Source organism: Lolium rigidum, chromosome 2 (assembly GCF_022539505.1).
Source record: "Lolium rigidum isolate FL_2022 chromosome 2, APGP_CSIRO_Lrig_0.1, whole genome shotgun sequence".
Taxonomy (NCBI): Eukaryota; Viridiplantae; Streptophyta; class Magnoliopsida; order Poales; family Poaceae; genus Lolium; species Lolium rigidum.
Window position 1 is genome coordinate 56625834 of NC_061509.1, and position 23828 is coordinate 56649661.

The 23828-nt window shown below is 42.3% G+C and overlaps 1 protein-coding gene across 1 annotated transcript in view; it reads left to right on the forward strand.

The window, feature by feature from the left end:
- Positions 1–23828, forward strand: part of LOC124689771 (FBD-associated F-box protein At4g10400-like) — a 70410-nt gene that overhangs the window by 626 nt on the left and 45956 nt on the right. The window lies entirely within an intron of this gene.

Genomic DNA, 23828 nt, shown 5'->3' on the forward strand with positions numbered 1-23828 from the left:
TACCCATATAAAAAATATATATATATATATCCTTGGTTCTTCTAAAGCACTCGAGGATATTCTTATCGTTGTCCAATGATCATTACATGAATCATTCTGGTATATGCTCGTAACACTTTAGAGCACAGGACATCTCGAGTTTGTACATATTATTCGTGATATAAAATCACTCATGTGTTTTTACTCATCGAGTGTCAAATACACTCAAGTCTTGTTAAACCTTCACATGGAAAAGAACACCTTCTTAATATTTTTATATTGAACTACTTCAATATTCATTCTATGTACTTCGACTTAAACTTATTATATGTTTCAATCTATCTTCATAGATCTTGACACTAAATATGTTTCAGTCCATATCCTTTCATTGAAATTAATTCTCAATGAAACCTTTTAATCAAGTATATAATTACATCATTTATAACCAACTATATGTCATCTACGTAAAGTATTATAAATATGTCTCAGCGCTCCCAATTAATTTCTTGCAAATGCAAGCATCTTCATTGTTTCTCATGAAATCAAAAACTCTTTGACTATTTCATCCGGTGAAGATTCCAACTCCGTGATACTCACTTCATCCAATTGAAGTTTGTATACCTATCTAGTATTCCACGGACTAGCAAAACTCTTGGTTGTATCTAGTATACATCCTTCATACACACTTCTGGTAAGGAATGTATTTCTGCCATCCTACTATCATATCTCATAAAAGAAATATGTAGCGATTACTAGAATAATCCACATAGACTATAAGCATTGCCACGGAAGATCTAATCTTATCGTAGTCAACTCTTTGAACTTTGTCGTAAACAACTTTTCGATAAGTCAAGTTTCTTTAAGGATATTCCATCCAAGTCCATCTATTTTATAGATCCATTTACTTTCAAAAAGTATCCATCTATCTTGGATTTCATGGCGCATAGCCATTTTGACGGAGTCAGGGCCCATCATAACTTCTTTGTTTGCAGTTGGTTTATCATTGTTCAAAATCAATCCTTTGTCCACAAATCATTTATTTGATCACAAAGTAAACCATACCTACAAGGTTCAATAAGTACTTCGATCTCCTTGACTATAACTCTTTGTAGACATGGGAGCTATGATCTTCGTGGCCGCTTCCGGAACCATTTCCGATGATGCGCTACTCTGATCATCATGCTCAGGTTCATAAACCTTATCAAGTTCCATTGTCCTCCCACTCAAATACTTCGCTAGAAAACAATTTCTTGGAAATAAGCAAGTAACATTAACAAACACTTTTGTCTTTTACTTCATAGTGGGAAGAATTCCCAATCCATTCTCTTGGGATAACCAACAAAGACATTCATCCGGTTTTGGTTGTAAACTTATTTACTTATACCAAAATTTTAAGAAGGACTATTAGGGTTTATACCCTTGCCATAATTTGTATGGTGTCATTTCAACGGATCATGATGATGCTCTATTCAGTGTAAAAGCGGAAGTCTCTAAAGCATAATCCACAAAAATATAATGGCATCAATATTTTATCTCATCTTTGATCCAACAAGGTTTGGATACGTATCTCGGATACTTCATCATCACTATGATACTCCAAGAAACGTGAGTTGTAGAATAACTTCATAACTCTCTTAGATGTTTGCTAAAACTTCTAATACAAATATTTTCACTATGATCCAATCATAGATATTTGACTTTTCTATTACGATGATTTCCACTTCATGCTGAAATTTATTTGAATCCATTCAAATGTTTCAAACTTCTTCCTTATCGAATATATCCACATATATATATACTCAAGTCATTGTTGGAAGTTTTCATGAAGTAGAAGAATCTCCCGCACACAACTATTCCCAGTGAACCACATATATCATCATGTATGTTTCCACTAAGTTAGTTGCCCGTTCAACTCTTGGCCTATGAAGGGTATTTAGTCATTCTCTTTAGAAAAGATTTGCAAGCGCCAAACGATTCAAAAATCAAATGACTCCAAAAATCCATTTGCATGGAGTTCCTTCATGCGTTCCTTTCTAACATGACCTAAATGGCGGTTCCACTAATGAGTTGAATTCAAATCATTTGCCTTATGGCATTTTAGCGTCAGTGTTATGTATGTGTGTTTCACCATAAGATTTATAATAACTTATCCATCGTACATGGAGCAATGTCATAATTTGAACAACTCATTGTTTTCATTTGACCAGAGCAAAATAACAATTTATTAAGTTCTTTATTATAAATTCTAAGGGCTAGGTAGAATGCCAACGACAAATATAATAACACTTTATTATGTTCCAGACGTGCATTATTACCATATTCCTTATCAGTCACTTAGGCCATCGTATTCTTGTATTGCGTTGTATTGTATGACATCTCATACCAACCAATCTGGTACAAATACCCAAGAATTTTATTATGTGACCAAACAAGGAATCTATATCTATACCTAATAATAAAAAAAATAATGTTTCCTTGGTTTGGTCCGATTCTGAACTTTTCGTCCGTCCGTCAAGCGTTGATTTGTCCCGGCAGAGAAAAGGTAACGTACGGGCTGCTCTTCCCGCAAGAAAAGATTTGGCGTGAGGCCCAAACCGGTGGTACGTATCAGTTTAGGTCTACAGCGCCCATATAGATACAACATCGAGTATGGTATAAATCTACGATCCGATCCGGACGAATTTCCTGAGTACTTTGCAGTTTGCTAGCTAACCTAACCTACCTGATCCAGATGAATCTCAGTACTTGCTAGCCGCGAGGTCGCCTCGTTCGTCTTTGCTGCAGGAAGAGACGACCACCTCCGGCAGCTCGGCACGTGGCTCAATCAACTTCTGCTATGTCTGATTGTGTGGTTCTGTGCATGACGGTGATCATGGGTTCACATTCCGGGACAATTTCCTCTAGAACCCACACCTGCGGATGCAGCTTCAAGTTTTAACTGCGACTACCTCCTGCTGCAACTCAGAGGTGACAAAGGGAGGAGGAGCAGTTGTGTTGCTGGGATGCAAGGATGTGGACGGGAGGCGTGATCATCCAGCAGCCGGAGCTATCTTGGTCATACTCCCGATTCACTCAACTCCTTCCAATGGCAGCCCGGCCCAGCCAAAAGTTAACTGAAGTGAGCCAATACAACTTTCAGGGATAGCAGCAACTTCGGTGGAGCATGCTGAGGAACGACGGCGGCCGGCGGCACGACCTTGTCGTCCATGGCGCTGGCCTCCATGCCTCAGCTACATGAGGACACCAGCAGCTCCAACGCCAAGACCTGCCAGCACCCGCGCGCGGGTGCCCCCGTCCGGGTTAGCGGAAGCTGCTACACGGTAGGTCCGTCCGAACTGACTCGATCCACCGGCGTTCCTCCAATCCTTAGGGCATCTCCAGCGTCGCGACGCATTTCGGACGCCCAAAAGTGGTCGCGAGCGTTCGTTTGCATCGCCCCGCGGACATATTTTGTCCGCTCGTCCGTTTGCGTCTGGGTGTGCTCCCACCGGAGCGGCCCATTTATTTGAATTGCAACATAGTACAAACATTGAAAGTAGTACATAAAAATGCATAAAAACTATACAAAGTAGATCTATAGGCCTAGACTACTTGCTTCCTGACGGGCCGGCACCGTCGTTGCGTCGCTCAGTCGCCTGCTTCTCCGCCGCCTCCCGCGCGGCCGCTATGGCTCGGTGCGCCGACGCGTCCTCTTGCAGGCACTGCTCCAGCCGCGCGTTGGCGGCCTCATCCTTGAGCGTCTCGAAAGACTCGACGAGGGCCCGCTGCTCCGCCGCCTTCTCCTCCGGCGTCGGCGCATCAGGGTCATCGGATGACCAAGATATCTCCGAGTCGGAGTCCTCGGCTGCAGCGGCAGCCGCCAGCCTGCGCTGTTCCAGCTCGGCGTCCAACGCCGCGTGGCCCGCCATCTCCTCCTGTGCTTCCTTCTCCGCTTCAGCCAGGGCCGCGGCGTCCCTGACCGGGTGGAGGAGATCGTTGCTATCTTCGGAGTCGAACTCCTCGGAGGAGCTCGACGCCGGAGGAGGTGGAGTGGGAGGTGAAGGTGGAGGTGGAGGCGCGGCAGCCTGGCTGCGTCCAGCGCTGCTCATGGTGGATCTGCTTGGAGGGGCGCTACGGCAGCGGCGGCTAGGGTTTGTGGGGAGGAGATGAGATGCTCGCGCCCCTGTATATATAGCGCGGAGGCAGGGCGATGGCCGCGCCACACGTGGCATCGCCATTACTACGTGCGCAGAGGTAGGCGACGGCCGCGAGCCACGCGAGGCATCGCCATTAACGCGGCCGCAGACTGCCGAAGCGACGCCTCGGTGTACTGGCGGAGAAGACGCATCGACGCTGCGCATGCTCACGGAAGCCGAGGCACGCCATTAACGCGGCCCTGCAAAGGCTGCAGCGCGCAGCCCGGAAGTAATGCCGCGGAAGACGAAGCAGTTGTGCCGCTGCCAGGCGGGCCCGGTGGGGAAGCGAGCGGACACTCGGAGCGACCGCCGAGCGTCCGCGGAGCGGACGGCCCGATCACTTTGCGTCGCCCCGCTGAAACAGGCCCCAGACGTATTTCCGGTCACGGCGGACACAAACGGTCGCTCAGCGTCCGTTTGCGTCGCGCGCGCTGGAGATGCCCTTACTACTCGGACACGAACTCTTCTCCCAGACTACGACACAAACTCTGCTCCGAGACTACTCCAACATGAAATATGCTCCAGCACGTGCCCATGAGGTGCATGTATATAAAAAAACTCGAGTCCTTCCATCAAAATCAAATCAAAATCGAAATCAAACCCCTGCTTAAGTGGCATCCAATCTCATCGTACTCGCCGTGATCAACATTGCCGCCGCATCGCCTATCAATTTCACTGAAACCGCCAGAAGCGTTCAATCTGGTTGTCCTGCCCATGCTAAGATATTTCCGCCGTCTCGCCTGTTGATTTGTCCTCAGCTCCGTTTGCCCGTGCTCCACCAAAGGTAATCACGCAGTAACAAGTATTGACGTGTTACATATATGCCAGTAATGTGTTCATAGGTTTAATATGTACTCTGTTTACTGAAGTATGATAGACGAATAAGAAGTAAAATATCCCATATGTTTACTGATGTATGCCATTATGGTTTGTGTTAAAACTCATCTAAGATAGATTTGTGTAGATTGTCCACATGAATTTCCAGTAGACGACATCATTACTTTCTTTATGCATTCGTTTCCAAATTATTATGGATTCAAATTTAAGATATACAGAATCTTCTCATTGCTTGTGTGTTATAAATATTGTAGATTAGGAGAAGATATCATGCATTATTAGGTCAATTGATAATTGATAATTCATACTATGGAGTATTATAGAACATGAAACAATTTAAAAGCATTAGCGACTATAACAAAATAGTGGATGCATGATCAAAGCTTCAATTTTCAAAGCTAGATAATCAATTTAGAGTTTTTGGCTTCAAACTACATATAAACAGAAACTTCTCGTTCTTGCGTCTTTCGAAATATAATAGAAAAATGAGCATAAATTGTGTTGTCTTCATTTTAATTGATAATAATAGGTGTCATACTTGCAATATACAAAACCTGATGTAGGCAAGCTATTTGGGTCACAGTATCAAACCGAGCGATATGCACGGATGACCAATAAACAAAAGCACGAAAAAACTGAAGAAACGACGTGAAGGCTATCAGCAAAAGAAAACAAAAGAGTTGGATCAAAGGACAAACGGATGCACAGAAAAAGAGGAAATGCTGGAAAAACGCCGCGAAGCCTATCATCAAAAGAAAATAAAAGAGCCGGAGCGAAGGATAAAAAGATGTGCACAAGATAGACATAGATATGAAAATATGAACTCAGAAAAAAAGAAAACTAGAATAGAGCAAGTCACAACATATCGTGAATTGAGGCGCAACACACCATGCAAAGAATCAATCGCGATGGTGAACCCGGCATATATCGCAACCAAACATGAAGTTGCTACATCTACCTTAAATGTGAGACAAAGAAAGCGTGTAACGCTGGCAGAAAGACATACATTGCTATATCGTCAACATGAAGGGTTCTCACCAAAACAGAGGAAAACTATTTCAATGTCATTAGTATATGATATCAATTGGAAGAATCTAGAACACTTCTTAGCCCGCTTTAGCTTCTGAGATCTTCATATATGTGGACGGCGACATGTGTACAGGTGCAACGCAGGAGGTAGGTCCACGGAACGCTGTCAGGTGAAGCTCCATGAGCTTGATCTTGTCGGTCTCGTGGCGTGAGAAGGACGCTAGGTGAAGCTCCATGAGCTTGATCAAGAAAAAGAATAAAATATTGTACTCCCTCTATCCCACAATTATATAGTTTTTTATTTAAATTTAGACATCGTAGAGACATCTTTTGTGGCAGGGAGGGAGAAGGAGTAGATTAAATGAAAAATATTAATACTAGATATGGGTTTTGGTGGGCCTATCGAATTTGAGAAAAAAATTAGCATTGACTATTTTCATAAAAAAGATATATATTTTTTTACTTCCGATCCATCACTTTTTTAGTCTTTCATTGTGCGACACAAAATGTAGAACATACACAAGTGTTCCCCACCATCCTAACAAAACTGCGGAACTAAAATTATGAAGATGAAAAATGAACAAAGTTTAAATTACATAGAGGCGGTGTCAACCATCGTTACAAGTTTGAATTATCACAAGTGGGTGAAGCGAGAAACTCTCACACTCACCTTTTTAGGATTAATCATGTTCACCAAGAACAGGAAAAATTGTGATCATCTCCATCATGGTGGCACATTTGAGAATTGTAATCATAGATGATTCACTGTAGTGTTTGAGTTTAATTTATCCCGGTGCAACGCACGGGCATTTTTACTAGTACATCCATAACATGTATATCATCTATATACACCTGAGCTAGACTTTCTAGTCTTTTTTCTTTCTTTCTGCCAAAATATCTTTTGTGGTTTCTCTTTTAGCTTTCCCCGTTCTCAGAAAACACTTCACCTTCAATAACTTTTAGGTCCATTGGTCAAATACCAATAACCTCGAGGTTCTTACTTTGAAGTTTGTCATCACATGACAAGTGTTCTAGATTTCACTATTAGTAACCTTTTAATGTGATGAACAATTTCACTCATAATTTTATCCATCAAATCATGACGACTTTCCGAGACCATGTCTATACATGCTAGGCTCGTAAAGTTTAACCTTAGTATTTGCATGTGCAAATCTGGCTTGCACCCGTTGTATGCACACGTAGAATCTATAACACCCGATCATCACGTGATGCTTCGAAACGACGAGTCTTAGCAACGGTGCATACTAAGGACGATCACTTCATGGATATGCGAATATCGTTAGTGCCCAACTAGTTGGAGGATCGGGGCGCCTAGCGTCTTCAACCTTCGTACATTCCCATAAAACTTATGAGTTTATGTAGTCTCACTAGATTATACTCTATCATCTTGCAATAGGGTCTTAGATATCACACATATCTCATACCTTGCTTGTTTCTGAAAACAAAATTTCCAGCTCCTTACTTTTCAAACGGATTTGAACTTCAAGTTTCACGGAGACAAGATGATTTGGTACTAATTGAAACCATTGCTCTTTGAATCGTCAATGTGAGGTTTACTAAAAGTTTGCATTAGGACTTAATCATATCTTGATTCTTAATAATACGGTACCAGTCCGTAAAGTTACTTGTCAGACTTAACATTATTTCTATCTCAATTACAAGACTAGCGCATGGTAGAAAACGGATGCCAATTCTACAAACTTTTAATTCAAAATACTATTCGGACTATGTTCATGATAATTAGTTCATGTTTTAATCTAATTACTAATGAAATCCCACTTAATACAACATCCCTCATGGTTGTTAAGTGGTACACGATCCAAATCAACTACACCAAAACCGATCATCATGTGAGATGATGTAGCTTCAATGGTGAACATCAACATGTTGATCATATCATCCATATGACTCATGTTCAACCTTTCGGTTTCTCGTGTCCCAAGGCCATGTCTCGTACATGCTAGGCTCGCCAAGCAAACCCAAGTATTCCGCGTGTGCAAACATGGCTTACACCCGTTGTATGTGAACGTAGAATCTATCACATCCGATCATCACGAGATGCTTCAAAACGACGAACTGTAGAAACGGTGCATACGAGGGTAGAACACTTTATTATCTTGATATTAATGTGAGGGATCATCTTATAATGCTACCGTCGCGATCTAAGCAAGATAAGATGCATAAAGGATTAACATCACATGCAATTCTCAATATGTGATATGATATGGTCTTTCTTCTTGTGCTTTTGATCTCCATCTCCAAAGCACACGAACATGATCTCCATCATCACCAGCATTGCACCAAGGTCCATGGCGCCGCTTCATGGTTGTCCATCACTTATAGCTACTATAACAACTACTTGAAATAAAGCTATTACATGATGAATAGACACGCAGGTCTTAACAAATTTAAAGACAACCATTAGGCTCCTGCCGGTTGCCATAATACAATAATGAACATCTCATACATCAAATATAATCATCATCACATCATGGCCATATCACATCACCAAACCCTGCAAAAACAAGTTAGACGCCTCTAATTGGTTTGCATATTTTACGTGGTTTAGGGTTTTCGAGTAAGATCCAATCTACCTACGAACATGAACCACAACGGTGATACTAGTGTTGTCAATAGAAAGAGTAAATTGGATCTTCACTATGATGGGAGAGACAGACACCCGCAAAGCCACTTATGCAATACAAGTTGCATGTCAAGCGTGGAGCAAGTCTCATGAGACGCGGTCATGTAAAGTTAGCCCGGGCCGCTTCATCCCACCATCCCGCAAGATGCAAAAATACACAAACTAAAGCAACAAAAGCATTAACGCCCACAAAACCATTGTGTTCTACTCGTGCAACAGATCTATGCATAGACACGGCTCTGATACCACTGATGGGGTTCGTAGCATAGAAAACAAAAAATTTCCTACCGCAAGACGAATAAATCCAAGATCTAATCTATGGAACACCCAAGATCTAATCTACAAGATCGAAGCAACGAGATTGATATGAGACTAACCCTCGAAGATTTCCAAAGCCTACGAGATTAGATCTCGTTGTTGGTGTAGACGATCGTCCCCGTGCTGCAATCCGGCAGCACTTCCGTACTCGGTCGCGCGTACGGTGTCGATGAAGCCCATACTCTCCCCGTTCCAGTGGGCAGCGGAGGTGTGGTAGATCCCCTCGGAATCCCAGCAGCACGACGGCGTGGTGGTGGAGGTGGAGGAGAAATTCCTGCAGGGCTTCGCCAAGCCTGCGCAGGAAGAAGGAGGAGGGAGAGAGGGGCGGCTAGGGCTTGGGGAATTATGTGCTGCACCCCAGCCCTCCCCTCCCTCTTATATAGGCGCGGGGGGGCTGCCTTGGCCCCTCCTCCAAGCCTTTGGGTCGGCCAAAACAAGGGGGGGAACTTCCCCCCCAAGTTAAGTCCCTATTTTCATGGGATTTGATCTTATCCACTTGGTACAGCCACATGGGCCTTGGGGGCTGGTGTGCATGGCCCATGTGGGCCTATGCGACCCCTCCGGTCCATGTTGGTCGTCCGGGATAGGTGGGCCCCACTATGGTACCCTCCGGAACCTTCTAGAACCTCCGGTACAATACCGAAAAATCCGGAACTTTTCCGGTAACCCTGAAAATGACTTCCCATATATGAATCTTATTCTCCGGACCATTCCGGACCTCCTCGTGATGCCCCGGATCCCATCCGAGACTCCGAACAAACTTCGGTCTCCATCTCACATTCCGAATCTACTTATGCGACATCGAACCTTAAGCGCGTCACCCTACGGTTCGCGAACTATGCATACATGGTCGAGACTCCTCTCCGAGCCAATAACCAATAGCGGGATCCGGAGATCCATAATGGCTCCCACATATTCAACGATGACTTAGTGATCGATTGAACCATTTACATACGATGCCGATTCCCTTTGTCACGCGATATTTTACTTGTCCGAGGTTCGATCATCGGTATCTCCATACCTTGTTCAACCTCGTTACCGACAAGTACTCTTTACTCGTACCGTGGTATGTCATCTCTTATGATCCAATCATATGCTTGCAAGCTAATCAGACGACATTCCGCCGAGAGGGCCCAGAGTATATCTATCCGTCATCAGGATGGACAAATCCACTATTGATCCATATGCCTCAACTCATACTTTCCGAATACTTATTCCCATCTTTATAACCACCCATTTACGCAATGGCGTTTGATGTAATCAAAGTACCCTTCCGGTGTAAGTGATTTACATGATCTCATGGTCGAAGGACTAGGTAACTATGTATCGAAAGCTTATAGCAAGTTGAAGTTAATGACTTGATCACATGCTACGCTTATTTGGGTGTATGTCCATTATATCATTCACCCAATGACATAACCTTGTTATTAACAACATCCAATGTTCATGATCACGAAACCATGATCATCTGTTAATCAACAAGCTAGTTATACAAGAGGCTTACTAGGGACTCCTTGTTGTTTACATAACACACATGTATCAATGTTTCGGTTAATACAATTATAGCATGGGATGTAAACATTTATCATGAACACCAAGATATAACAATAACTAATTTATTATTGCCTCTTGGGCATATCTCCAACAATTCATTCAAGTCTGAGAATAATGGTTGTTCTATTTTTATGAATAATATCTTTTATGGTCGAGCACCTGAAAAGAATGGCTTATTTCTGTTAGATCTCGATAGTAGTGATACACATATACATAACATTGATGCTAAGCGAATTAAATTAAATGATAATTCTACTTATATGTGGCACTGTCGTCTTGGTCATATTTGAGTGAAACGCATGAAGAAACTCCATACCGATGGATTACTTGAACCACTTGACTTTGAGTCACTTGATAGATACGAAGCATGTCTAATGGGAAAAAATGACTAAGACTCCATTTTTTGGTATGATGGAGCGAGCTACTGACTTATTGGAAATCATACATACTGACAAGGGATTAACTTATCAATGCCTACGAGTTGTAGACTAGGGTTTAGTTGGAAGTAGAGGGCAAGTAGATCTCGAAGGTTTTAGCCGAAAGGTACTCGACGATTATGAAATTAAGGTCTGAGAAACAATGATTCGATGCTTTCTTTGTCCCTCGACTCCCCCTTATATAGGAGGCGGAGCCGAGGGATTCGTATTGTACAAGTTACAGAGTCCGGGAAGGTTTCTAACTCCTCCCGCAAGATTACAAATAATGCTTCCTATTACAACTCTAGCTTTCCTTAACAATATCTTGGGCTTCTGAATCTTCTTATTCTTCGGGTAGTGGGCCTTCAGTAAACCCCGGGTACCATCTTCGGCAGGCCCATTGGGGATGCCTATGTCAGTAGCCCCCGAGATTTTTCTTGAATCGTAGATTCAGGGAAAATCTCCACTGTTTATTTTTACTCGACAACTTAAAACCTTTTTATATTTCTTCACATAAATTCTTATATTGTACAGGGATAATGGTAATTGGGGCTAGTTCATCTGACGGATCAGGTACTAGTTAACTGCTCTAGTGGCAATCCGCAAAAACCTACTTCAAAATCACGTCCCTGTACATGATCTCGGAATACTGGTGTAAACTTCGACATGTGCCGCTTAAGGTCTTACCATTCTGTCAAGTCCCAGTCATATTTATCGGGTACCTAACGCATCCGTTAGGATTTTTCTTCGTATCTGTTGATACGGATAAAAGTAGCAAACCGACGTCAGAGACGGCGCCACGCCTCACAGAACGGATATGGGGTCTTACCTTCGCAAAGTTTTGCGGCATTCGGAAATTGATCGCAACTTTGGCGTTCGAGAATATATTGTCGAGTGCTTATTCGGCTGTTGGAATGGCACATTTTATTGAGTCAAAGATGACTTATATTGCTCTCCCGATGGGAGTATATGCAGAGTTATTTATAACTCGAAATATACTCTTTTGCTCTTCTATCTTTCTTCTTTTCATTTTTTCTTTCTTTTTTATAATTTCATCGGGCACGCGAACAGCGTTCCCGATGGGAGTAGCCCCCGAGGCTACAGCCAAGAACTTGTGCTTGGTTGTAGGCTCCACGCCTTATACCGCTATATTTTCTTTCTCTCCCGAAGTTTTATAATTTCTCGGGTGCGCGAACAGCGCTCCCGATGGGAGTAGCCCCCGAGGTTATGAACAAATATTTATATTTGATCATAGGCTCACGCCATTTCTATTTTGTCTTTCTTGATCTTTTTCATTTTTTCAAAGTAGCCCCCGAGCATTTGATCAAAAACTTGTATTTGATCAAAGGCTCTCCAATATTTTTGCATGTCGCCTTTTTATGCAGATGTTGAGTTGAATTTTTCTCTCTGCCAAGGTGACGTTATTGCTGACAATAACCACGATTGAGAGTCCGAAAATCGCGAGAAGTTTTCTCCCGCTGCCTTGCGGGCCCAAATTATCCAGTATCTTGACACGTCGTGTAGGTGGGGGACACACGTCCTCCGCTTTTCCTGGCGCACGTACCGTAACTTCTCAAGTGTTAAAATACTTTTTTACCCTTGTTTCCACGTGGTTATCATCTGCCGCACACTTTTTCCATCCAACGGACCGCCGCTTCGCCGCACCTCTATATAAGATCTCCTTCTTCTTCATCGAGCACTTCCGCTCGCGCCGTTCTCCTGCTCTTCTCTGCAAAACCTCCTTCTGCGCCCCATAACTCCCTAAGCTCATCTTCTCCAAGCTGCATTCCTGCGCCATTGTTTATGCCACCGCGTCGGTTGATCAAGCACAGCACGCCTGAATCGTCAATGGCTGCTGTAGATCTGGGAAGCGCAGAGTGGGAAAGGTCCAAAATTTCCACCCAGGACATCAATCTCTTGAAGAAGCTGGGGATTAGCAAGAAGCCCAAGGCGCTGTGCTTCCCTAGTGAAGAAAGCTACCCAACCCCTCCAATGGGGTATCGGGTAAGTTTCGTCGACCATCTCATCCGCGGTCTTTCCGCCCCCATTCATCCTTTCTTCCGTGGATTGCTTTTTATTTATGGTCTTCAACTTCACCACCTCACGCCCAACTCTATCCTCCATATCTCCATTTTCATCACCCTCTGTGAGGCCTTCCTTGGCGTCCAGCCTAACTGGGCGCTGTGGAAGCGCATTTTCTTTTGTCGACGCAATGGCTCTCCCAATGTCGCCTATAATATAGGCGGCGTTGTTATTTCCGTTCGCCCCACAGTCAATTACTTCGACGTCAAACTCCCTGACTCAGTTCAAGGGTGGCGCAAGAAGTTGTTGTACATTCAGGAGGAGAACCATGGATGTGCTGAAGATAACATCCCTCCTTCCGATGGTGCCGAGAAAATCCTTCGCCGCCGCTCCTGGGATGCAGAGGCTACCGAGGAAGAAAAAATATCGACAGAGGCCTTGATGACTCGCATCCATGAGTTGCAAAATACTCGCGGCAAAGAGTTGTCAGGTATCCAAATCACAGCGTATTTTCTTAGAACCAGAGTGCATCCTCTTCAGGCTCGCAAATACCCTCTCTGGAAGTATGTTGGTGACAAGGACGCAGATCGGTTGTCAGCGGATTTGGAGGTCAAGGACTTAGAGAAGCTTGTCCGAAAAATCTCCTCTCTCAGCAAAAAAGATTCTATCCCTTCTTCTTGTCGTGTAAAACCGTACAGCGCCACCAATGCGCTTCCCAAGGTAAACTTTGTCGATTGATTTGTTACTGCCTTGCTATCTTTTTGTAACTCCTTTTTTGACATCTTCCCCTGTTTTTGTATAGAACCATCCAAAACTTGTCTCGCTTCCTCCCCTTCCTGAAGGTGGAGAAGTCGAGGAAAGGGCCGTTGTCACCGACGACAACCAAGATGCCCCCTCTTTTGTGAATGAACCCGCAGATTCTCACAAATCTGCGGGATCTTCTGAAAAGGAGGCTGCCTCCGAAGGCACTCGCATCGGCACAATCTCCTCCTCCTCGCTGTTTCTCCAAGGAACAAAAGGAAAAGGAATGATGTCGAAGATTCCGGCACCTCCAAAGCCGAAGAAGCTGTTCCTTCAGGTCAGAAGGCAGCTTATGATCCATACCTTGAGGCCCTCATCAGTTCGTAAGTCACTTTTTTTATTTTTGTACTCGAAGATTTTTGTCTATCTTGCTTTTTATGCTACGAACATTTAATCGCAGTGATGATGAGGGAGAAGTACCAGCTTTTGATGTGGCTGCTCGAACGAGTACGTCACATACTCTAGTTGTTTCGGAGACGCCAGTTGAGGGGGAGGAATCCTCGCCTCCTCAACAAAACGTCGGCGCTCCTACTCCTCCTTCAAGCCCCCTTGTCCCTTCACCGAAAAGGACAAGGATTGAAACAATCCCGGAGCCTACCCTTCAATTGAGTAGCTCCTCTAACCCTCTCTTGGATGATGTAAGTTCTTAATTTTCTTGTCACTGTCTATATTTCCTCTGTTTGCTTTTTTATGCCATCATATTTTTCCCATACCGACATTTTCTTTCTTTGTCCTTCTTTGACAGCCTATGATCAAAGAGCTTATTCGCATCGGTGCCCAATTCATTGGGTACCGTGAGTATGCCAGCAAGACTGAAGGTAATTATTCTTTGCTGGCCCTTGTTTATAACTTCTTGCTCCTATTGCAATTTTGACGATTCTTGACAATTTTGGCAGAAAAACTTGCGGAAGCCAACAAGCTTGTCGACACGCTTGCTCAAAAATTAGAGCAAAGTGAAGCGGCTCGCAAGGAGGCTGAACTTGATGCTGGCAAGGCTAAAGCGGAGGCTGATAAGGCCAAGGCAGAAGCTGCTGGTGTCAAAGATCTGCAAAAAAGACTTGATGATGCCGAAACTGCTTTGAACGAGCACAAAGCCGCGCAGGCTACTCGTGAAAAGGCGATCATCAAGCGCTTGAACGCACAGAATCGGCGCTTTGTCGGTAATTTTGTCGATCCATTCTATTTTTCTTAGACTTACTCTCTTTTTTTTTACTTACTGTCGACATATATTTTCTGCGACAGGTAGAACAAACCAAGAATTTGAGCTTGAAGATCCTGACAACGATCCTCTTCTTGATGCGCTCTCTGTCCTTGAGTTTCATGGAACCGAAGCTCGCGAAGGCATTGAACAGGCTGACGCAGGATTGTCACGGCTGTTCCCCTATTTCTTCCCGAAGAAAGCGGAACCCAAGACTTTCCTTGCTCTTGCCAAGGACTTCAATCCACCAGAGGATCTTGGACTGAAGATGCGCCAGGAGAACATGAAGATTGCTGTCGAAAGCACTGTTGCCTTGGTCGCCGATAGCCAACAAACTATCGACCGGGCGAAAGTAGGCGACACGTAACGGATAGAGCAAACAAAATGGCGATCGTTGATCAAGGCGGCAAAGCCCAACACGAAGAAAATCCTGTCCTATCTCGGGATCAAGCCATCTTCAACTCCTAGCTCATCAAAGCCGGAGGTCTAGTTGAATGCCCCTTCTTTTTATTTTTTCTGTTTCTTTAGCCATTGCCGTCATATTAGCTTTGGCGACAATTACCTTAGTAGTCCTTTTGAAGAACTCCCTTTGTAATATCCATGTAAATTTCTTGAAGATCAATGGAATTCTGTCTTGTGCAATCCTTTGATATTGGAATTTTCTTTTCCAGTTGATATTTGATAACTACTCTGCCAATCTTCATTCTGCCGATACTTCTTCTGCTTCCTCCTTCTCGAAGAAAACAATAGTCCATGATAACCTCATCGAAGGTTCTTCAAGACAACATTTGTCGCAAGATTTGCAAGAATTGCGCCAACAACTCCAATCCATGAAGAAACAAACTCTTGCGATGATGGAACAATCTCGGCAAGCATCCGAAAGAGAGAATATTGCTCTTCAACACGCAAAAGAAGCCATTGCTGCAAAGGATGCTCGTCATTGCTTGAGGCTACCGAAGCTTCTTCTCGAGAAAATTATATGCTTTAGCTAATGACTGACGCCAGCCTGGACATGACAGGTATGTTTCCTGTTCATAACCATGCTGGATGTTGTTTTTGTTATTTTTCCTTCCTTGACAGTTTATTTGTTGTACCAGGCTCATTTTTGGATACTGCTGCCGAAGATCAACGTGTCGAAGCTCGAGCCAATGTTCTGCTCAGACTGGCTGCTGATACGTCCAATTTGCATCATTATATCATAATTTGCTGTTATTCATTGATATATTTCATATTTGGAGATAATACTTATGTTATTTCATCTATTTTGCATGTTTCATGATTATTGGAGGATCGCGCACCTGGAGCCGGATTCTCGCTGGAAAAAGCATCGTCGAATGCAATATTTCGGAAGATCAACAATTGACGGGAATTACACGAAAACTCCTATTTTTCCAGATGACGAAGGGAGCCAGAAAGGGGAGAAGAGGGGACCCGAGGTGGGCCCACCCCATAGGCCGGCGCGGCCCAAGGCCTGGCCGCGCCGCCCTATGAGGAGGAGGGCCCACAGCCCCTCTCGCCTCCTTTTCTTCGCGTACTCCTTCGTCCCGAAAACCTAAGCCAGAGGGGGTACGTCGCGAAGAGACACAGCCGCCTCTGCGGGGCGGAGAACACCAGAGAGAAAAGAGCTCTCCGGCGGGCAGGAATCCGCCGGGGAAATTCCCTCCCGGAGGGGGAAATCGACGCCATCGCCACCGTCATCGAGCTGGACATCATCTCCATCACCATCACCATCATCTTCATCATCATCACCGCCATCTCCACCGCTGCACCTCGTCACCGCTGTAGAAATTTGGGTTTGATCTTGATTGTTTGATAGGGGAAACTCTCCCGGTGTTGATTTCTACTTGTTATTGATGCTATTGAGTGAAACCGTTGAACCAAGGTTTATGTTCAGATTGTTATTCATTATCATATCACCTCTGATCATGTTCCATATGATGTCTCGTGAGTAGTTCGTTTAGTTCTTGAGGACATGGGTGAAGTCTAAATGTTAGTAGTGAAGTATGGTTGAGTAATATTCAATGTTATGATATTTAAGTTGTGGTGTTATTCTTCTAGTGGTGTCGTGTGAACGTCGACTACACGACACTTCACCTTTATGGGCCTAGGGGAATGCATCTTGTACTCGTTTGCCAATTGCGGGGTTGCCGGAGTGACGAAACCCGAGCACCCGTTGGTATATCGATGCGGGGAGGGATCGCGAGGATCTCAGAGTTTAAGGTCGTGGTTAGATTTATCTTAATTACTTTCTTGTAGTTGCGGATGCTTGCAAGGGGTATAATCACAAGTATGTATTAGTCCTAGGAAGGGCGGTACATTAGCATAGGTTCACCCACACAACACTTATCAAAACAATGAAGATTAATTAGCCGTATGTAGCGAAAGCACTAGACTAAAATCCCGTGTGTCCTCGAGAACGTTTGGTCATTATAAGTAAACAAACCGGCTTGTCCTTTGTGCTAAAAGGATTGGGCCACTCGCTGCAATTGTTACTCTCGCACTTTACTTACTCGTACTTTATTCATCCGTTACATCAAAACCCCCGAATACTTGTCCGTGAGCATTTACGGTGAATCCTTCATCGAAACCGCTTGTCAACACCTTCTGCTCCTTGTTGGGATCGACATTCTTACTTATCGAAGATACTACGATACACCCCCTATACTTGTGGGTCATCAAGACTATTTTACGGCGCCGTTGCCGGGGAGTGAAGCGCTATTGGTAAGTGGAATTGGTAAGGGAAATTTCTACTCGTTTGTGCTGATTTTATTTACTGCTCGTTGCTATAACTCATTATGGAGAGATCTTCTCTTGAGTGTTTATTTGGGAGATCCACTACTACCGCAAAGGTAGTGGATGAGGCGCCAGGTAAGGAAGAATTACCATACAAAATACCTATGAAAATTATTGAACGTGTAGTGGGTAACCGTTATACGAGGGATGGAACTGTCCACCCCGGAGATCATTTACTGTTCTTACATGAATTATGCGGTTTATTCAAGTGTGCAGGTATTGCTATGGATGAAGTGAGGAAGAAACTATTCTCTGTATCGCTGTCTGGTAAAGCGGCGCATTGGTATAAATTACTGGATAATGGGGATTCTCTTGAATGGAATGATATTGTGCCCCGATTTTATTCTAAGTTCTATCCTCCAAGTGAGATTCACAAAGATCGGAATCGCATATATAATTTTTGGCCTCATGAAGGAGAAAGTATTGCCCCATTCATGAGCTTCCTGGTAATATTATTATTGATAATTTCTATGCAAGACTTTCTTTTCAAGACAAGACCTTGCTGGATACTTCTTGTTCTGGATCATTTACTCGCAACAAGGAAGAGTTTAAAAGGGACCTTCTTAATCGGATCCAAGAAAATACTGAAGGATGGGAGAACGACAAGGATAGAGAATCAGGTATAATTTATGATTATAAATGCATTGAAGCTTTTATGGATACTGATAAATTTCGTAATATGAGTGCTACTTATGGTCTTGATTCTCAAGTTGCCTGCAAATCTTTATAAAGCTTTTGCTTCTCATTATGAATTGCCTAAGAAGAACTTTGATAAGTATCATGAACCGTATAAGGATAAAATTGATTCATCTATAAATAAATGTGTTGTAGTTGAAACTCGTTGATCATGTTATTCCTGAAGCTTATATTGAAAAAACTCCTTTCCCTCGCTAAAATGAAAGAGTACTCTGTTATAAATAGTGCGGTTCATAAAAGTGAAAAGAAACCTATAGAACCTGAAGAACAAATAAAAGTTGAACCTGCTATTGCAATTGTTAAAGATCTTGTGACTGAAAATGTAGAGGATGGTCATATTATTTTCTGTGAAGATGCTTCTAATATTGTTTCGCATCCTAATAAGTCTAGGAAAGCTAGTGTTCCTATGCTATCCGTTAGAATTGGTGATCATTGTTATTATGGATTATGTGATATTGGTGCAAGTATTAGTGCTATTCCTTATGAGCTTTACACGGAGATTATGCACGAAATTGGTTCTTGTGAACTTGAAGATATTGACGTGGTTATTCGGCTGGCTAATAGAGAAACTATCTCTCCAATTGGTATTATTCGAGATGTGGAAGTTCTATGTGGTAAGATTAAATATCCTGCTGACTTTTTGGTACTTGGTTCTCGCTGCTAGTAAATATTGTCCTATCATTTTTGGTAGACCTTTTCTAAATACTTGTGGAGCTATTATAGATTGCAAGAAAGAGAAAATTTTGACTAAATTTGCTGGTGAATCTTATGAGTTTAACTTCTCTAAATTTACCAAAACCCCTTATAAAATTGATTCGCCTAATAGTGATTTTAAAGTTGAACAGTGTGCATCTATTGTTCTTGCTCCTAATAATCCTTTGCAGCAAAATTTGGAGAATAGTGAGAGTGAAGTTTTTAGGGAAGAAAGAAATGAGCTTGATGAAATTTTCCTTCGTCAACCTATTCTTAAGCATGATTTACCGGTGGAAGATTTGGGTACAACACCACCACCCAAGGAAGATCCTGTCTTTGATTTAAAACCATTGCCTGATAATCTTAAATATGCTCATATTGATGATAAGAAAATATATCCTGTTATTATTAGTTCTAAGCTTTCAGAGTTTGAAGAAGAAAGGTTATTGGAAATACTGAAGAAACACTGAGGTGTTATTGGCTACACTCTTGATGACTTGAAGGGGATTTCTCCCTCTATTTGCCAACACGCCATTAATATGGAAGATGATGCGAAGCCTGTTGTTGAACCTCAGCGTCGTCTAATTCCTAAGATGAAGGATGTGGTAAGAAATGAGGTATTAAGACTCCTTGAAGCTGGTATTATATATCCTATTGCTGATAGTAGATGGGTTAGTCCTGTGCATTGTGTTCCTAAGAAAGGAGGAATGACTGTTGTGCCTAATGATAATGATGAGCTCATACCTCAAAGAGTAGTTGTAGGTTATAGAATGTGCATTGATTATCGAAAAGTTAATAAGGTTACTAAGAAAGATCATTACCCTTTGCCTTTTATTGATCAAATGTTAGAAAGGTTATCTAAAAATACTCATTTTTGCTTTCTTGATGGTTATTCTGGGTTTTCACAAATTGCTCTTAAAACTAAAGATCAAGAGAAAACCACTTTCACTTGTCCCTATGGAACTTATGCTTATAGGCGTATGCCTTTTGGTTTATGTAATGCTCCTGCTACTTTTCAAAGATGCATGTCTGCTATTTTTCATGGCTTTTGTGAGAGTATTGTGGAGGTATTCATGGATGATTTTTCTGTCTATGGGAATTCTTTTGATAGTTGCTTGCGAAACCTTGATAAAGTTTTGCAGAGATGTGAAGAAACTAACCTTGTTCTTAATTGGGAGAAATGCCACTTTATGGTTAACGAAGGAATTGTATTGGGACATAAAATTTCCGAGAGAGGTATTGAAGTTGATAGAGCTAAAGTTGAAGCCATTGAGAAGATGCCCTATCCTAGGGATGTTAAAGGTATTCGTAGTGTTCTTGGTCATGCTGGGTTTTATAGGAGATTTATTAAAGACTTCTCTAAGATTTCAAAGCCTCTTACTAATCTTCTTCAAAAAGATGTACCTTTTATTTTTGATGATGATTGTAAGGAAGCTTTTGAAACTCTAAAGAAAGCCTTAACAACTGCCCCTATAGTTGAACCTCCTGATTGGAACTTACCATTTGAAATTATGTGTGATGCTAGTGATTTTGTTTGTAGGCGTCTGTTCTTGGACAGCGAGTAGATAAAAAACTGAATGTTATTCATTATGCCAGTAAAACTCTTGATGCTGCTCAAACAAATTATGCTACTACTGAAAAAGAATTGTTAGCTGTAGTCTTTGCTTGTGATAAATTTAGATCTTATATTGTTGATTCAAAAGTTACGATTCATACTGATCATGCTGCAATTAGATACCTTATGACAAAGAAAGATGCTAAGCCAAGGCTTATTAGATGGGTACTTCTTTTGCAAGAATTTGATTTACATATTGTAGATAGGAAAGGTGCTGATAATCCTGTTGTTGATAATTTGTCTAGATTGGAAAATATTGCTTATGATCCTGTTCCTGTTAATGATAGTTTTCCAAATGAACAATTGGATGTAATAAGGTGAGCTCGCGAGACAGTCCTTGGTATGTTGATTATGCTAACTTTATTGTTTCCAAGTACTTGCCTCCAACCTTTTCAGCTCAGCAAAGGAGGAAATTCTTTTATGACTTGAGGCATTATTTTTGGGATGACCCACACTTATATAAAGAAGGAGTGGATGGTATTCTGCGAAGATGTGTTCCCGAATATGAACAACAAGAGATATTGAGTAAATGTCATGGTAGTGCTTATGGAGGACATCACGCCGGAGATAGAACCGCTCAAAAAGTTCTACAATCAGCTTTTTATTGGCCAACTCTCTTCAAAGATGCAAGGAAGTTTATTTTATCTTGTGATGAATGTCAAAGGGTTGGTAATATCTCCAGACGCAATGAAATGCCTATGAATTATACTCTTGTTATTGAACCGTTTGATTGTTGGGGATTTGACTTCATGGGACCTTTTCGCTCTTCAGAAGGTAACACTCATATACTTGTTGCTGTTGATTATGTTACTAAATGGGTGGAAGCCATACCTACAAAAAGTGCTGATGGTGAGACCTCTTTAAGAATGCTTTTAGATATTATTTTTCCTAGATTTGGAGTGCCTAGATATATTATGACAGACGGAGGTTCTCATTTTATTCATGGTGGTTTTAGAAAAAATCTTGCTAAATATGGTATTAATCATAGAATTGCTTCCGCTTATCATCCTCAAACTAGTGGGCAAGTAGAACTATCAAATAGAGAAATTAAATCTATCTTGCAAAAGACTGTTAATAAAACTAGAAAGAATTGGGCTAGTAAATTGAAGGAAGCACTATGGGCTTATAGAACTGCTTATAAAAACCCCATGGGAATGTCACCTTATAAAATGGTTTATGGGAAAGCTTGTCATTTACCTTTAGAACTAGAGCACAAAGCTTATTGGGCTGTTAGAGAATTAAATAAAGATCCTAAATTAGCCGGTAATAAGAGGTTGCTGCAATTAAGTTCTCTAGATGAATGGAGAAGTGAAGCTTATGAAAATGCTAAACTCTTTAAAGAGAAAGTTAAGAAATGGCATGATAGAAGGATTATCAAAAGAGAGTTTAATATTGGGGATAAAGTCCTATTGTATCGGTCTCGTCTCAGATTCTTTGCAGGGATATTACTCTCGAAATGGGAAGGACCATATGTTGTTGAGGAGGTGTATCGTTCAGGAGCAATTAAAATTAGTTCTCTCCAAGGCAACGCCACGCAAGTGGTGAATGGACAAAGACTCAAGCATTATATCTCAGGTGATTCTTATAATGTTGATGTTGATATTATTCAAGTAGAAACACCGGAGGCTTTCATCAAAGGTCAAATTGACAGTCCGCCAGAACTCGACTTTGAATAGGTAACAGTACAGGTAATAAAAAGTTCGCGATTTACTTTCCGAACAATGTTTTTGCTGTTTTTGGAAAATATGAAAAATTACGAGATCGAAACGGAGTGGAGGAGACGCACGAGGGCGTGCCCTCATAGGCCGGCGCGGCCTGGCCTTGGCCCGCGCCGCCCTATGAGCTGGCCGCCTCGTTGTCCCCCTCCGACTCTGGTTCGACCTGGTACTTTCCGTTTGTTCTGAAATTTTTTACTATATAATCCCCCGGACCCCTGGAGGTCCGTATATCGTTTTCTCGACGTGTTTTGTTTCGAGCTGTTTCTGTCAGGATCTATTTTCAATCTAGGAGCACCATGGTCTCCAACAACAAGGACAAGGAGCCTTCGGAGGAAGGTATCCAAGACCCAGAGTTGAAGGAAGAAGTCAAGGAGGATGAAGAGGAAGTCGAAGAAGTCCCGCGAGTACGCCCGCGCACCACCATTGCAAGCATCGGAGTGGTGTCAAACCCGTTCAACGCCAAGAAGAGTGCACGGATTAGCACCGGAGGAGGAGTTCCACGTCATTACCTAGCTCCAAAGACATCTTCTTCAGGCACTTACCATCCCTTCCGCAATCTAATCTTCAATAATCAAATTGAAAGGACTCCCAAGGCAGCATTGCCTAGCAATTGGGATATAGATCGTTCTAACACCTGCAGGAAGGACGAAGCCCGAAGCTGAAGGATGGGGAAATAACTCCAAGAATTGGGACTCGCCGTTTGATATACTTCTTAATCGCGTCGAGCACAATTCGGAGATGATCCGCAACCTCATGTACAAGATTGATGAGCTTCGGGAGCTTGTGGAGAAGCTTGTCGGGAATTCATCACCACCATCGCCAAAGGAGTAATTCATCATCGGTATTGGCATCCCCTTGGTTTGTTCCAAGCTTGGGGGAGTGCCGCGGTATCACATCATCACTACCTTTTTACTTTTTTACTATCAAGTAGTGTCATATCATGAGTAGGGAAGTTATCATATAAGATGGGTTGCAGTGTGGAAGTATCTCTCCTTTAGTTTGTCTATGTATCCCTTGTGTGAGTTATCGTTATGAAATATTAATGAGAAGTCTTATCATTTACATATTGCACACCTTATTTTAGTTTCTTGATTTTAGTATTGGTACCACTTTGGGAGCATTGAGTAAATCTATTTGGTTTTGGCAAACTTAGCATTGGCCAATAGCAACAACACCTTGAGGTTTAAGTAGAAAAGAGAATTACATATAGTTGTTTCATTGTTTTCCTTTCTTGTTAGCTCATAGCTTATTATTCTAAAGTTGAAATTGTTTGTGCTTACAAGAAAGATGCATGATTATGTCTATCACATGTATATTTG